General features: G+C 38.7%; 1 protein-coding gene across 1 annotated transcript in view; it reads right to left on the reverse strand.

The window, feature by feature from the left end:
• SH3BGR (SH3 domain binding glutamate rich protein) overlaps positions 1-18,095 on the reverse strand; it is a 247,851-nt gene that overhangs the window by 125,539 nt on the left and 104,217 nt on the right. The window lies entirely within an intron of this gene.

Genomic DNA, 18,095 nt, shown 5'->3' on the forward strand with positions numbered 1-18,095 from the left:
AAAGCACTTACACGGTAACATTATAGCATAGAACTTTAACCCTTTATACAAGCCCCACGTGTTCCGCTAACTATAAAACGTATTAAATCATTATTTACATTTGGTCTTACTTTAAGCGGTCTCCTTAACCACTGTATATATATATATATATATATATATATATATATATATATATATATACAGTACATATAAATATATACATATACATACATACATACATATATATCATTAAAACGTAGTGCTTGCAGAAGTCCTCGTGTGCCCATTTTAATCAGCAATTGCCTTAAAACTTGAGAGAAGGCTTTCCAAGGTCACTGGCATTCAGTTTCGAAATCTCTAAAATATTAAAGTACTTTAGGATTTAAAGTTTCAGCATCTGAAATGTTAATGTTGTTATAAAATTTCATGTAGATGGCATTTCGTGATATTCAAGATGAGTGTTTGATGACATCCACTTTATTCATGGAAGTGCGGTAACATGTTGACACGGTCCTTTAGTGCAAATTGTCATTAATTATATATATATATATATATATACGGTCTTACAGATTTACGCAACTTTATATCTTCCGGGGAAATGTTACAAATGGCTCACCTTCAAATCTGTTTAGATAACGAGGCGCTAAGTAAAAAAAAAAATATGAAACTTTGTGAGTTTTCTTTTTCTGGAAGGTTTATCAGTGACCTGAAGACCTCCTCATCATGGAACTAATGACTCCTTTTCCAGGTATGGTTATAACCATGAATGGATTCCAGGGCCTACGTTCTAACTTTGTCCTTGTTCGGTTGCATGATGAGATCCTCGATCTGTAAGAACCCGGGTTATTCTTTTGCCCTAGTGGCAACTAAAATAGATGTAGGCAGATGTGACACCCTTTCGAGGGGTTGTCTGGGTCTAAACTAATAATATTCCGTGTGCATGGGTGCCGGGACTCGCGTGTGCACTCTCAAATGACGCACATGGCGTGTCTACGGTTCCAGATCAGCGTGGGGAGATCCCATAGGTCCCCAGGGATCAGCCAATCACACGCTCCCTCAACAATGGGGGCGTTCCTGGCTACTATGGCCTTTAAAGCCCAGACAGACCATTGATTCCATGCTTTTATTCTCCCACCTTGTACACAGAGACGAACCATTCTAACCCTGCTCCTGTTACCCATATAATCGGACTCCCTGGCTTTTTACCCTTGGCTTCCTCTCCTGACCTGGCATCTCTGCTGCCTACCCTGACCTCGGATTGGACTGGCCACGATTTTCCTTACGCCAGGGGCGTCCAACCTGCGGCCCTCCAGCTGCTGCAGGACTACATCTCCCATCCTCCTCGGCCAGCCCCTTAGCTGAAAGAGCATTATGGGAGATGTAGTCCTGCAGCAGCTGGAGGGCCGCAGGTTGGACGCCCCTGCCTTACGCCCTTGTCTGTTACCGCGTTCCGGACTTTATTATTTATTTGGTTCTCTGCCACTCGGTTTCCACTCCTAGAGGAGCCTCCTCTTCCCATTACGTGGGCTTAATTTAACAAAAACATGGGGGAGGTGTTCAAAAACGCATTCTGATTTTGAATTCTCATATCCAATTATTTTTATTAGTATTGTTGTAATATTTCTAAAAATTAAACAAAAAATATTCACTTGGAACTGAATAGTAGCTGTTTCATTATTTTACCCCCGACTTCAGGGGAGGGCTGGCAGCCTAAGGCCTGGGGGGGCAAGTCACGTGAAGTGGCTCCGCCCCCTCGCACTCACCTTTCACCCCTCACCTTTCAGACTACTGGAAAACTTATCTAAACGGCCGCTGGGTGCTGATGCCACCGGTTGGAGCTACTTTAATCCTTTTATTTAATATGCCGGATCGGCTTGCCATATTAAAAATAAATAAATAAAGTATTAAAATAGCGCCGGCCGGCAGCATCAGCACCCAGCGGCCGTTTAGATTTGATTTCCAACAATCTGATGGCCGCATAGTGATGGGAGCAGCGTGAGGGGTGAAAGGTGAGTGCGAGGAGGCGGAGCTTTCACCCCTCACGCTGCTCCCATCACTTGGCGGCCATCGCATACGGCCGCTGGGTGCTGATGCCGCCGGCCGGCGCTGCTTTAATACTATTTTTTTTTTCCATTTAATAGCCGATCCGGCTTGCCATATTAAATTTAAATTTTTTTTTTAAAAAAAGCATTAAAGTAGCGCCGGCTGGCAGCATCAGCACCCAGTGGCCGTTTAGATTATATTGCCCCCCTGCCCCCCGGCCCAGCCCGCCCCTGCCCGACTTAATGACTGGCTCAGCGAAGCACCACAAAATGGAAAGCCCACAAAATTCAATGGTATTGGATCGGTACTGGCTTCCCGTCTCTATAAAGGATATTTTCAGCAATACTTTCATATTTCAATCACGCCGTGTTGTAATATTTTCGGGAAACCCTTCCTAAAAGTTTGCTCCGCGTATCATGAGCTCTGAACAGACGCGATAAACAACCCTCAACAAGGTCATGTCAGCTGACACGCCGCCAACACCTCCAGTCTCCGATCCTTTCTCTAGCTATCTGTCCTCAGTGATACTTTTAATGAGTTAAAAGATAATACTGTCGTATGAATCATTATTTTTTATGACCGTGATTTATACAACTTTGTACTTTGTTGTAGGTGCCAAGAAAAGTTGGCGAAGGAAGCGCAATATAATGAAAAAAGAATTATTAGATCGTGTTTTATTGTTTGGACACAAAAATCTGGAGTTATTCACGTAACGTTATTGGTTTGCTGTTAAATTATTGTAAGATAATATACCGCAGATGGTTATACCCAGAGCTTGGTCCAAGGCATTTCTGCTGATGTTATAATTAATGAACAGTTTTCTTAGGCGCTATAAGCAGGTTTATAGTTAACGATATAATAAAACGCACAAAGGGTTCATTTTTATAATAAGTCAGGTTTATGGCATTCAAGCACCTTCTCCATCCGTATAAATGGGTTTTTTTTTCTTGGATTGGTTTATTGCGTGTTTTGGTGGGAAAAAGTTTCTTAAATTAACTACTTTGTGACGAAGGATGTTCAATGTCGTGTTGACCGAACCTCTGTCAAATAAAATGGCCCCTTTGATATCCAACCCCTCATCTGACACACATTGTATGTATTAGACTGTGTACTTTTATCTTACTCTTGGGAATTTTTTGGAGGTTTTGGTGATTGAGTCGAGAGGCCATAGTCTTAGGTTGACGTTACTTCCAAGGGGTTAGAGAGGCTCCTGCCTCAAGGCGCTCTTGAGATATCTGGGGGAATGCCATGATTATTGTCACTGAGCTCTTCTCTACGACCCGCACAGACTGCCAATGTCTGCCTATGGAGATGGCTGCCTATGTGCTTAGCTTTATACACCTGTTGGTAATGGTTGTGGCTGAAGACATGGCCTTTCCTACGAGCAGGGTCCCAACAGCGAGCTGGGCTGAAAGTCCGATCCACCTACGGTAAATTATGGCTTGTGGGCAGTGTCCGTACATCTCTAACCGATCCTGGAGTGGGGACTAGATGTGGTATCAAGTTAAATAACAAAAGCAGAATTGCGTGTAACTTCCTCATGGTTATCTTAAGGAATGAGGAAAGTCAGTTTTTACATATAGTTGCGTGAAGTGGTGGGTGTCACATGTCATAAAGTTGAACATGTATTTAAATTGTGTGTGTGATATCGAATGAGTGCTGTGGCCCTTCCAAAAGTTGTGCCTGGAGTCTTATTTTGGAGGAAGAGGGATTGTTTGAAGGTATTGATCAGTTGACTATCTATTCATCCATCTTTTTATCTGTCTGCCTGTCGAGCCATCTGTAGCATCAATACAGCAAATCCCCATTTCTTTTTTATCACGTGTACACACCAATTCAGGTTAATGCATAATGCATTTAGTTGGCTTAGGCGTACATTACACATGGTGGAAACACTATACATGCGGCACACCGGCGTAAGATCACGCTACATAATGAAGATCAATCCATAATATGATACTTGTTAGAACATCCAGCAGATGAATGTGTGTCAGACGTATCAGATGGAAACGCGATGGGTGCCTCTGTGGAATGAATACTCCAGTGTCTTATTTGGGGTAGACTGCTAACCATTTTACAATATGTTTCCTGCTGTGTATCTACAATAAGTTTGTGACTGCTAATTTATTTATTTATTTATTTAATTTTCAACCTTAATTTTAATAAAAAAAAGAGTAGATGTGTTTGCAATGCATTACCCTTCTACTTGGTATTCATAGAATTCAATTCAGGTTATTTTACGTTTGAGTAATCCTGAATTTTACATTTTGGTTAAAAAGCTGTATGTCCTCTTATTAAACAAGGCAAGGGGGGGGAGTTTTTTTGAATAAATAACTTGAGAGAAAAATGGTTATAAACCAATGATCATCATTAAACAGGGCTAATAATAAAAAAAACCCCAACTAATTAGGTTGTAAGACTTTACAGGATGGAATCATGTTAGAGTTGCCTTTACAGAGGCTTTGGCTGCAAATTATCTTGGGCTCCCCTTGTGGCGATACTTGGAAATGCATGGATGAACACTAAAATGCTGAAGTTTCTTTTTTTTTTCTTCTTTTCCTTCTCTTGTGAGCTCACCAATGTCTTTCATTTTTTTTCAGAGAATGAGCGTCAGGGAATATAATAACTGCTACTCCTGACTTTTTGGTTCTGTTAGGCTGTGATACTCTAGGCTTAGGCTCAGCAGACCCTGCAAATTGACCCAGAAATGTTCTCTGGGGAAAGCACAAAATAGACTAGCCAGAAATTGTTTTCGGACAATTAATTCCGCGTTCAGCCCATTTATTAAGGACGAAAATTGGGGTGGCACAGAATTTGTTGTCCAACTCTCACATTTACTCTCCAGTTGGGGGAGAGGACGTCACCAGCAGCTCTGTCATTTTGACAGAAGTTCCCCGGGAGATTATCTTAGGGTAAATGGTGGTACTTCCGGTGACATCCTCTCCCACAACCCTCCAATCGCCAGGCGGTCATGTCAGCGAAGATGATGCAGAAGTGGACCTGCGAGACACGGAAGCAGGAGTGTGACAGAAAGAGAGTGAATGTGGGAGTGAAAGAATGTGGATGAGAGTGGGAGTGAGAGAACCAGTGAATTTCTGATGAAAATTGTGAGCTTTTTGCTTTGTTTTCGTCAATTTTGAGGGAGGTCTGGCCCTCATTTTCAGAGATTCGTAGGAATAGCCTGAAAAACACACATTTAATGGGGAAGACGTAAGACCACCTGGTATACATGCTACATACATGATCTTTTTCTTGGTATACTTCTTGTTTATTTTGTAAATAAACTAATATCCACAACCTTTTAAGTACAATCATCCTAACAGTTTGGTAGAGAAATGTCTGCCTTATGTTTCCTTTTATTATCTGCACCCTGGTTACACATTATTATTTTGTAAAATAAAAGTAAAAATGAATGTTTTATGGCACTTTACAGATCTCTGGTCAGACCTCTCCTAGTTCCGAAGACTCCATCTCCAGAAGAATATTGAGATTTTGGAGGGCAACAAAAAGGATGAATGGTTTGCAGGATCAAAATTCAGGAAGGGCAAAAGGATCTCGATATGTACGACTTGGAGGAGAGAGCAGAGAGAATGTGATGAAAACACTTAGGATTTAACAAAGTAAAGGAGGGAGGTTAATTTTAAAGGAGAAGAAATGTTGGAACAAGAAATCATAATCTAAAACTAGAGTCAGAGGCTTAGACGTAATATAAGGAATTTTTACTTTACTGAGAGGGTGGTAGATAAGTACAACAGCCTCCCAGCAAAAGTGGCAGAGGATAATAGAGTGAAGGAATCTAAACATGCATGGGATAGACACACGGCTCCTGAATCTAAGACGAGACCAACGACTGTTTGAGCAGGAGAAACGGGCGACTAGACGGGGGCCGAATGGGCCTTATCTGTCACGATAATGAGTCATGAACAGGTATTTAAGAAAAAAACACAACTGAAGCAGGAATCCATGGCACACTTTTTGAAGCTGTGTAAACACGCAGAATCCAATTTTCCCCTGCACCGTTGGTTTTTGAAGCTATATACCCTCAGGGGGTTCGATGAGTTGCCCACACTCGCAGCTAAATCCAAATTCTTCAGAACAAAGTAACAGCAGGCTTAAGGATCTCAGGAAACCAATTTAGCCTTTTTTTCTCTCAAAAGAAATCTTAAAGGCCGTTTTTCACCTTCACATGTTTTTAATGAACACAAGATTTCTGTTATGCAACATAAACGGAGAAACTGGAGAAACGGTAACTGTGATTATAGTTGTTAAGTAAATGTTTTCATAATCAGGGGGAAAAAAAGGTTGGTTTTATCCAAATTTTGTCCACGCCATGCAGTTTTAATTATTATTTACAAAGTTCCAACATATTCCTAATTAAGGAAACTGTAAAATGAATTGTAAAACCATACACGACATTAACATTTTTAATAATCACAATTATTACTCATTTCTTTGCTCAGCAGGTCCAGAGGGGGGGCAGCACTTGTGCCACATAACAGGGAGCCTGGTTGCCCTATTGGACCATCAGGCTCTCTATAACCCCACTAGTCAATGGGCCAGTTAAAGTGGAGATGTCAGGATCAAGGTGAGGAAAGGTACTGTATTGATATAGGATATCACCAGGAAGTAAAGGCAGTAGTCTCTAGGCAGGATGCCCACTGGCAGGGCTGACGGTTACGGAGGCCCACTGGGTGGGCTAACAGCAGGAAGCCCACTGGCAGGGCTGACTGGTACGGAGGCCCACTGGGTGGGCTGACGGCAGGAAGCCCACTGGCAGGGCTGACGGGTACGGAGGCCCACTGGGTGGGCTGACGGCAGGAAGCTCAGGTACAAGACACGGGTAGCTCACGGTACAGGGCCAAAGCAGAGCGGTCCATGCACTTCAATGCAAAGGCCCTGACTACAGGGCAGGGCAGGTTAATAAAGGCCAGGTACTACTCAGGTGATCAGACCCAGCTGACCTGGTAATCTGATCCTGAGCACTCCAGAGAGAGGGAGAGGGTGGCCACTAGTGGTAGCAGCCGGACGTAACGGCAAAAATAATCATACATGGTCCGGGCTAGCAGGGTGGAATCCTGACAGGAGATCACCATACCTGGGAACTTTTTAGCCTCGGCTACCTGGAGCCCCCCTTGCAGGTCCTGCTGATTTCGGTGGGCGGTTCTGCTGATGTTGCGGGGCAATTCCGCTGACGTTGCGGGGCAATTTCACTGACATTGCGGGCGATTCAGCCGATGTCAGTAGGCGGTCACAATGACGTCGCCTATGGCAGCGCGGCAGGCCATCCCATAGCACTCACACTTTTTGGGTCTATTCACTAAAATGTTGAGTGGTCAGTCAAGTTAATGGTCAACTTGGCTGCCCAGACATGACTGAGGTTGCAAAACAACTTGCATATTCACTAAAAAAAATTTGCGAGTGCAAGTGCTTGTGGCTGAATTTTACGAGTTGCTGGTGAGGGGATGCGAGTTGAATGAAAACTTTCATATCTTACCAAATTTGACTTGCCAAAAACATCAACAACCCCTCCTGCAATACATTAAAATATTTGTTTAAAAAAGTAAGAGAAAGAAAGAAAGAGAACGAACGACCGGACTCCCTATTACATGGGAAAGCAGAGGTTAACAAATCTGGAAGATGCTTGCTTTTTTTCCAACTCAAATTGGATCTCCCCTATCTCCCCTCTACCACCCCCACACAAATCATGGATGGCTTTAATATCTCAAACAACAAGCACTCTTCTCCTGCTGCCAATAAACTGTTCTCTTTCGCATGCTGAACCCACTAATAATTACGGCTACAATGGAGCTACTACACCCTCTTTTCACCCCTCCTTTTGTTTCAACTACCCCTACGGCTCCCTTAGATTGTAAGCTCACAATAGGGGGGCCCTTATCGCCAAGAACGTTGTGTAAAAGTACCATAAAGCTAGATGGCAACCTCACCGGCAGGGTTCTCCACACCCAATGTGTCTGTATGTTTTTGTGTATATGTGTTACGTAAGCGTTAACTGCCCCACTTAAATTGTACAGCGCTGCGTAATTTGTTAGTGCCTAATAAATAAAAGGTAACAATAACGATAGAAATAATATTCCCTCACCTTCTCGTTTAATCTCTTGCAGTGGGCCACCTCCCAACGACTGAGGAAAATTGGGTAATAATACAGCAATTTAATAACGGAAAAATAAAATAAAGGTTCCGCCTCGTTTTGACATTGACACGGAATGTGATGAGAGAGACACATTTGAAGGTACGATCTCCAGAGGAAGAACGAGTTTAATTTGAGCTTCTGGCATTTTCTGACAGGAAGTTCACAGAGAGCTGGATGTGCTTACTGTAGCTGTTTACTTCTGCCGAATCTATTTCAAATCCGTGTCCCATATCGCAAGCAAAAAAACCCTTTGCTTGTAAATATAGATCTTGGTCCCTTGTCGTATTCTGTCAAAGTCTTTCATATCATCTTTGGTGGCCTGTAGACGATCGAGAAGCATTCTACTTCCAGCTCAGCGTCAGTATTTCTGTGTTCCTATTTAATTGCTTGTGTAAGGGTAAGTGTGTGTGTGTGTGCAGTATGCGTAACTTGACAGGCTATTGATTAATACTGTTTTGGGCCTAGAAATAATATAATGATTAATTACCTATAATTATTATTTAACATTGTTTTAAATAATGTCCCAGATGAACCATTTCCATGCCTATCCCTGGTCGTAAAGCTCAAGTGCTTGTGACGCCTAGAAGATTCCACGCTGCACCGTTTCTAATGTTGTTGGTCACGTGACACTGCGCTGCAGGTTGCTTAAATAATTTTTCGAGGGGGCATTAGGTGCGGTAGGTACACCACTGGCGGTAATAATTCACAAGCATAGAATAGTGCAAGTGCTGGGGTTATATAGGCTCAGGAGGTGAGGGCCCCACCTCCCATGGCTGTCCCTGCCTCCCTGTGGGGGGAGCAAGGCTCAGTAACCAATAGGGAGGCAGCTTTGGGCAAGAAGATGCCCCTCCCCCCTGCTGGCAGGAGAGCAGTGCCGCTGTAGTCCTCGCTCCCATTAAAATCCCTATAATTGTGACCCCAAATTCTTACCCTACATGTTATCCATGTGTAAATGGGAATATTGTGTTTTATATATACAGTTGCCATTATAGGCATATTATTGAGGGACACATAAACATATATGTAAACTTCTCCGGGTCACAAAGGGGAAGATGAGACCAACGACTGATTCAGGTGACATCAGGCTGATTCAGCTGTTTCTATTTGATTGGCCACTTTTCGGCCAGCTGTGGTCATCTCAACCCTCCTAGCAGATGGAGTTCTTGGGGTTGAACCTCTAATAATGAAGAGTGAAGATGGTGAGTTTTAAGAATTTCAGCCAACCTGCAAACTCACACCTTAGTGAATAAAGCCTGCACTTGTGCGGTGATATTAATTTTCCTGTGTACCTCTTGTTTGGAGAATGTAAATTCTTTTACGAATGGCTTCATTAGACTGATATATGGCCTATATTACTGGAAATAACAGCCTGAAAATCGTCACGCCATGGCCATTTATAAGGTTACAGAGGCTGACGAACATTGCGTAGACCTGGCAGCTTTTCGTGACTCAGAGAGTGACTATAATATTCCAAACGAAGAAGGATATTGCCTCATAAAATATTAAAGTGCCACAAAATTTCGATTGCGCTCATTTTTCCTGTTTTTACCTTAGATCAAGTGGCGCTGCAAATTATTTTTCTTTCATACTCTATATGAGTTTTTTTATTAATATAATTTTTAAGAACTACTACTAAATTTTTGGAGTGGGAAATCTTACATTTGCTCCATAAAAGACGTTCAAGTATATTTTATTAATTGGTGTTCTCATTACTAATAGCAAAATAGAAGAAAAAATAGAAAAAAAGAAGAGTTGAAGGCGTTATAGCCACAGAAGGGTATGATGGTCAGGTGTCCACATACTTTTGGTCATCAATATATTATTATTATATGTTTATTTGCTCTACAGAACTGTAAAATGTTTAATAGAGAACATGGAAAAACTGACAGATCCGCTCTAATTAAACAAAGGCTAAGGAATATCCCATTTTAATGACTAAAATTTGTTTAACCCCTTAAGGGCAATGGGCGGTCCCTAAACCCATTGAAAACAATACATTTTGAGTCCGTACATGTACGGGCTTTGTCATTAAGGGGTTAAAAACAGACACCAGGAGTTACAGAACAAAGCAATATATTTTCTTTTCGTTAGTTTTTCTTTAGGGCATTTCACAAACGACATGCTTTATGGATTTGTAGTTTTTTTTTTCGGTGGAAACAATGCAAAGAATTGTCGATTGTGGTCTGGGTATTAAATATTCTTTGGCTAAGTTGCTTATTTGATTTTTTTCTACGAAATGACCTTTTTACGTGAAAAGCGGGAGATGACAGGAGAACACAACAGAGAATTCACTCACGGGGTCTGGCTGACCATCTCAAAATATAATCCTTGTGACTAAAACACACGCGATTTAGTCGAGATAAAAACTGGTATTTCCATAGCTTTTTTGACTGTAACATGAAAATGTTTATTTCACACCCAAAAAAGACCTAAATATAATATTGATAAAGAGGTTTATAAGGTCTAATTAAAATATTAATTCAAGGTGTTTCTATAAATAATAATTATAAATAATGCTAAATATTTCTATCCCAGGACAGAATTTGATAACAATTGGAAATAACGTGCATTTCAACACAGAAAAATGTTATGCTTTGCATTTGGGGAGAAAAACAAGCATGCGTAATTATATATTGAACGTCTGCTTATTGGAGAAATCCTGTTAATAGCCTTTCCAAGGCAGTTGCTGCGAACGTTATCCTGTCTTAAAAGGCAAAATAATGTAAAGGGCGAGAAATAAAAAATTGCCTTTTTCTATATATTTGATAAAAAAAATACTTTGAATATGCAGTTTGGTTTTGGGAACCAATTTGTAAAAAAAACGAATTATCGGTGGCCTTAAATGTATCTAACGCTGCACTTCTTGCTTATTTGGTTTCCAACTTTATAGGTGTTCTTAAATAACATAACTTTTAATAACATAATTCCACTTTAACCCCTTAAGAACAATGGGCGGTCCCTAAACCCATTGAAAGCCATGCATTTTGAGCCCGTACATGTACGGGCTTTGTCATTAAGGGGTTAAGGTTTTGAAGACAGGTATAAATAGATGATAAATGAGTCCATCCCTGGTCCAAGGCATTATTGTGTTAAAAGAAAATGAAGCACAATAGATGCATCGCGCAGTCATTATTTATCATCAACCGACAGGCTGAAGTCATTAGAAAATGCTTAAACCTTAATAAATATCTGACCTTGTTTTGAAAGATTTCCAGTAGGACTTTTTTTTTTTCCTTTCTATCAGCCAGAATTAGTAATTAACTTTTAACTGCTTTTGCGGTCTGAGAGCCAACGTGTTCAGCTATTTGATGCTAAAATATTTAACCATTTTCCATTGTATGAAATTAAATCTTGATTTATTTAATTATTGAACTTTCCTCGTCAGCGAAAACTTGAGAGTGACTTGAAATGCTGCCGTAAAAGTGTTATTGTTTAAAGGGGGGGTTACCCCAAAAAAAGCTTTAGTGGTTTTTTTCTTTAAATTTTACATCCTAGTATCCAAATTTAACCGTTTTCACTGTCAACAATGAACATGGTAGGTGGCTGGCAAGGTGCAACCAGAATGCCAACCATGTATATTATCTTTTGTATGGTTTATATACAAAATACTAAAATGAATGTGTTTTGCCTTTTATAAAAACCACTTCTGTTGTTGTTATGGTAATATAGATCTTCCAAATGTTAAATTGCATTTTGACAAATGCTGCCTCAGCCCTAAAATATTTGCGATTAGATGTTATAAAAGAAAAGCAACATTTGAAACAATGTGTCAGCTTAGAGGTTTATATATTTTCTTTCTTTATTATTGAAAATGCGATGGTCTAAAGTCTCCAGCTCCACTTCTGGGGGTCACAGTCAGCAAAAGGGATAATCAACAATTTCTTTTCCTCCCTGACCAAAGGACCCAAAGAAGGGCCAGATCTTTTTGGTCGGGGGGGGGGGGCTTGTATATAGTGTCATTAAAGAATGGAGAATTATGGAAGTTTCCATGCTTGTGTCTTTTGAGGTTGTATGTCAGGTATATTCACACCATTTCTGGTTAAGGATACTTCTTTCCATGTTTAAATAACTAATGAATGGATCTCTATTTACAATGGTCCTGACCATGTCCATGGTGGTCCTGCGCGTCCTACATGTGTCCTAGAACTTCCTATTTTGGCTGATGAGATCCCAATCTCGCCTTCTTTAAGGAATCATGGCATATATTTGAAAATTTGCACAGAAAAAGAAAAAATATCATAGGCTAAGTCAAAATTTGTTAAATGTACATATTGACCATTTTAGCAGCATCACAAAAGCTATATATATTGTTCTGCTTGCAAGGTAAGCACAGAACAGCCCTGGAATTAAGAGTTCATGTCAGGACGGCATGACGGTGAATGGAATGGTCATTAATTATGTGTAGCCAGTTATTAGTTTTAGGACAGGAGACATTAGAGTAGAGCTTACAAGGTAGACTTCAATAAAAATCTGTATCGGTGCACCGTAGGATAGACAGTGTGAGGAGCAGGCAGGCACGAAGCTTAGAACAGCCCAGTAAGCAGCATTAATAAAGGGCATTATTGTATCTGAATTATTTCCAGGTAAGTGTGATGTTTCTGGGTAGGTAGAACTTGTGTATGGCATTAAACGGCCCAGGAGGTAGCATTAACAGGTCGGCTTGGAGGATGGGAATCCATTAAGAAACAGAGTCAAAGGTTCAGGGAGTTTTTGGGGCACTAGAGTTTGGATCATAGCCAATCATTCAGCATTAGCAAGGGGGGCTTGACTGGACATGGTATATCATTTACATCGATAGTGCCCAGGGTTCAGGACAGTGTGGAGCTGGACAAGCATATGTTACCCTCGCTCCTTTCTTTTATTATTATTATTTGTTGTTTTATATAGCGCCATCAAATTCCGTAGCGCTGGAATTTCGGGTCAAAATCTGCACCGGCAGGGTCCCTGACGACCGGCATCAGTGTATAACTTTAGGTGGCACTAACACTAGTAACAAGACTAGCCGTGGGCTGAATCCCTAGTGAGTGTCGACCATGCGGGAGATGTTACCTCTAGTTGAGTACTCTCTGAGACCCCAACCCGTCTTCAAGATCAGTTATCAAGTTATCTTACATGTTCTCGTCATTAATAAAGGAGAACCTCAGTGGGTTTGAAGGGACTGGTTCTTCTACATGGAAGGCAATGCAGTCATATTAGGATTAAATGTGACTCACCGCAATTAGGGTACTTGTCATTGTGTGCTAAGCAATATACGGTCATACAGAGTGACCGAATCCCCAGGGTTTTTTAATAGCATTTATAGAATTCGCTTTTCCTACATAGTATTTACACTGTCTGTACTAATTCCCCATTTTGTAGTAATTATTGGTTATTTTAGCAGCACGACCAAAACATTTTTTTTTATGTCATTGGTGAATATCAGAGCTGGAAAATATAACTCTCAATAATTTTCATTATTAAATTAACTTAAACACATTGATGTAAGAACACAGTTAAATGATATGTACTACATGTACTACTATACCATGATGCTACATAAATGGCAGCCGTATCGCTAGGGCAATTTCAATATTTTTAATTCATTATTTTAATCAAATTTCCACAAATTCTATTTTGGATGTTAATGTTTGTGCGATAATTTCCAAGACTATTTAATGTTGGGTGATCTACACTATATAGACAAAAGTATTGGGACACCTGACTATTAAACCAACTGGGACTTTGGTGACATCGCATTTAAAATTGGTGTATTGGTCAGGTGTCCCAATACTTTTGTCCAGTTAGTGGATATCACTATTCAAAAAACCCATGCTACTGCACTTAAAGATTAATAATATAAATATTTATTGCCATATTAATAATTTAAACCATACATAAAAGACATACAGTACAGCTGATAATGTAAATTTATATTTGTAAAGAAATACAATATTTACAACATTATTATTAAACTATACATTTCTTTGAGCTGGTATTTTTTTAAAAAAAAAAACATTTAAAATTAGAAATAATTGTATTCTTCTGACACCCATACAGACATATCCATGCAAATCCATGTGGGCTATAAGTACATATAATATATAGAACATTCACAGGATTAAAATTATCATAATATAAAAAAATATTACTAGTGAAATATTGATATTATTTATTTTATCTGCATTGAATTATTATTACATTCTTTATACAATTCTAAAGTATGTGAATAGAAAAATAAATTCCTTCTTTAATCTAAAATAAACTCAAATACAATCATATCATATTATTATCATATTATTAACTTAAATCAGTACCCCTAGAGAAAGATGGTGTTAAGTATTTTTAGCCAAAATGTTTGTTTTAAATATTGATTGAGTGTGGATGTGTTTTTTTTTTTTGAATAATTTATTAAATGCAAAAACTCTACAAATTATAAATGCAACCAAAAGTAATGTATTTATGAGTGTAAAAAGTGTTCCATCTATTTATACTACAGTTTATCAAAGTCTTCCACTGCATGTTAATTCATGCATTTTTAATATGCAATTTTCAACATAACTTGGTGTCTAAAGCAACATTTATAAAAAAATCTATTTCGAATTTTTCTATACATATTGAATTAATATTTTTTTTCTTCAATACCTATCTGAAAATGTGATTTCTGTCCTAGTTATTTAAATGCCATTTGTAGTGATTATGTGTGCTCTGATCCTCAAAATATGGGCTATAATAAGATTTGGGTTCTGATGAAGGTTTGTTGCTTGTTATTGCTGCTAGGAAAGAAACAAAAACCTTTGGATTGCATTAAAACCTGTAACATATTAAAAATGATAATGTGTTTGAGATTTATTAACCCCTTAAGGGCAATGGGCGGTCCCTAAACCCATTGAAAACAATGCATTTTGAGCCTGTACATGTATGGGCTTTGTCATTAAGGGGTTAATAAATTCCCCAATATGTATTATACATCTCAGGATCTCAGTTACAATAAAGAAGTAACATATTATCCAAAGTTGAAATCCTTCAGTTCTATTTACATCTGAAATAACTCTTTTTTTTTAAAGATATCCATTAAAGAACCAAGTGTTGGTTTCTTTCAGCCAAGTCAAATGGCTTAGAACATGTTTTATAGACATTTTGCTACCAGTGCACTGTTGACGTCCAACTCTGCTCACAAACGTTGACTGTTTAGAAGGAGCATAGAAGGAATCTGTTAATAGTGAAAAGACTTCCCAGTGTTCTTATTCCACTCGACCCCCAGTGGCCATATGTGGAACTGCAAACAGAACACAAAAAATAGTCTTCTTATTGGAGCATCACTGGAACCTCAGTCTTCTGGTGTTCCCTTTGTTGGGTGATGGCTAAGGTTCACAATATCCATGGTATTTCAAAGTCAACTAGACATGTGTTACATGCCTGATCTTCCTAGAAATTGTATCAGTTTGCCCTTGTACAGGAACCTGAAGAAAAGATAAATTCAAATCCCTATTAGAAGCAGACTCTTTTATTTGTTTGTGTGTATATATGTGTGTGTGTATATATATATGTATATATATATATATATATATATATATATATATATATATATATATATAGTTTTCAAATATTAATTTAATAAAACTGTTCTACATTTAAAAAAAAATATATTTATTACTAATATTTACATAGATAAATAGAATAATTAATGGCTCCTCTCAGAAGCTCTGCAGAAGTAATCTCATAAACTCAGACCTGTTCAGGTGATATGAAGATTCCAGTCATCAAAAAACTTTTAACAAAACTATAAACTTTAAGTCTTGTTCTTCTGATACCAATTCGTTTACGCTACAGACCAGGATACATAAATTCAGGATCTTTGTTTCTAATTAAGGTTCGTCTTTTATATACATGAGAAATTACCTGTGCCGTAGACGTCCTGTTGGATATTGTGTCTGAATCAAACGAGTTGTTCCATTTAGAAGAAACTCCTGGTGAAAAACATATTATTTATAAAGTCATTTATGCAACGAAGTCATCTGCAAGCTAAGAGTTTCCATCGTAATAATCAAGCATAATTTTTACATCAGAAATCAAAAGATTAAAGCAGTTTATAATTTGCATTCTGGGATTTACTAAAACAAAAACGCTTTAGTGTAACTATAAGCAAATTATTTAGTAAATTGTAAATGAAGAAATGCTTGTTAAACTTTAATTAGGAGTGATTTTTGAAAGCAAGCAAGCAGTGTCATTGTTGGTATGGATAGGGTTGTCAGATAAACCCTGAGATTGTCCTTGTTATTGATAGTTTGAAGTCATCTTAGAGTTTGAAGATAATTTGAAAATGAACATCCAGATGATTGATCCTTTCCAATAAAAAAACAGTGGGCTTAGCAACTAAACATTAGTCACCAGAACATAAAAATGTTTGATTAATTAATACAGTTAAGGACTTATATTTTCTTGTTGGAGTGTCGTATTTGTTTTGCTTGATATTTTATCTTCTGGGGATCTCTTACTCCAAGTGAAAAGGTGGATCCAGATGTGGACCTCCTTGATCTCTGGTGCCTAGAGGAATACCACCCGTGCCCCACTAATGAGGCCAATGAAGGCCAAAACGTACATCTGGGGTTTGTTGGTTCCCTCGTGCAGAGGACTTTGGCCTCATGTTTTGGATCTGGACTGCCCTTTGGGCAGGATCACTCTGATATGATGGAGATTTTTACTCTGTAACGGCACAAGAGAGCTAAGAGTCGAGATTCTTCCAAGCGGGGACCCACCATAGGAGAGGCTATGATTCTTGGATGAGCTTCTTATATTTGTTTTGCTTGATAAAGATTATTTTTTATAAATATTTTATATATAAACGTTATATATATATATATATATATATATATATATATATATATATACATATGGCATTACCAGTCCAGTGGATACAATGTTATCACTTGATAACATTCATATGGCTTCATTTTAGCATTTCGGCTTACGGGAAAATTTAGTTGGAAAATCATTTATACTTTGGTGTAATCACAATTTTGTATGTTTTTTCCCCCTGTTTTGCGCATGTGGTGTCTTTATACACAACCCCTGTGTCTGCATAGGTTTGTGTGAACTTCTGGACAGGGAATGAGGAAGGGAATTCACAGCATTCTTGAAATCCTAAGCTATGTCAAGATCGGCCCGGCTGGAGGAGCTTCGTAGGGCCCCAAGGAACACGGTGGACATTCTTAGGCAATCATAAGGGATTTTAAGGAAGGCAAATGAATGAAGTGAGGTTCCAAATATTATATAGTTAACCAGCGTTGTTAAAAACAGTACTTTACCCAAAAGACAACATCAATGCCCAACAAGAATGAACAAATATAATTGTTACAGAAAAATCTTACTTGGCACAGGCGGAGGATCTGGCAGATAGGCCAAGTTACTTTCCCCATTACTCCTTATCCCCGTAGTTCTCAAATATTCATCTGACTTTATTGATGTATTCCTAGAAATGGAAAATTGGTAAAATAAGAACAATAAAAGGGACACTTCTTAAACATATTCTCAATATTTCACCGTATTGTTTGTAGTACAATTAGAGGCACAGTGACGATTATTATTATTATTATTATTATTATTACTATTATCTGTCCTATGAGGCCATGATTGCATTGATTCTTATGAATGTGAGGCTAGTATTACAATGTATCAGACCAACATTGGGTTAATTGCAAATTTCAAGTAGGATCATTGCGTTCTGTGAATAAATGTATTTGGAATAGAACTGAAGTATATTGATTTGATTTCGAGGGTCAGTTTAATGTCCTTGATAGCCCCAGTAAAAAAAAAATAAAGCAAATAAAAAGTACTTTATGGAAATAAAAATTCTGTCATCCAACGCTTCTTGCCACTGATTGGGTGCCACAATGGCTCGGGAACCAAATGTGTTGCCTGAAAATCAACGCGGCAAAAAAGGAAA

The sequence above is a fragment of the Spea bombifrons genome, chromosome 2 (genome assembly GCF_027358695.1).
Source record: "Spea bombifrons isolate aSpeBom1 chromosome 2, aSpeBom1.2.pri, whole genome shotgun sequence".
Lineage (NCBI taxonomy): Eukaryota > Metazoa > Chordata > Amphibia > Anura > Pelobatidae > Spea > Spea bombifrons.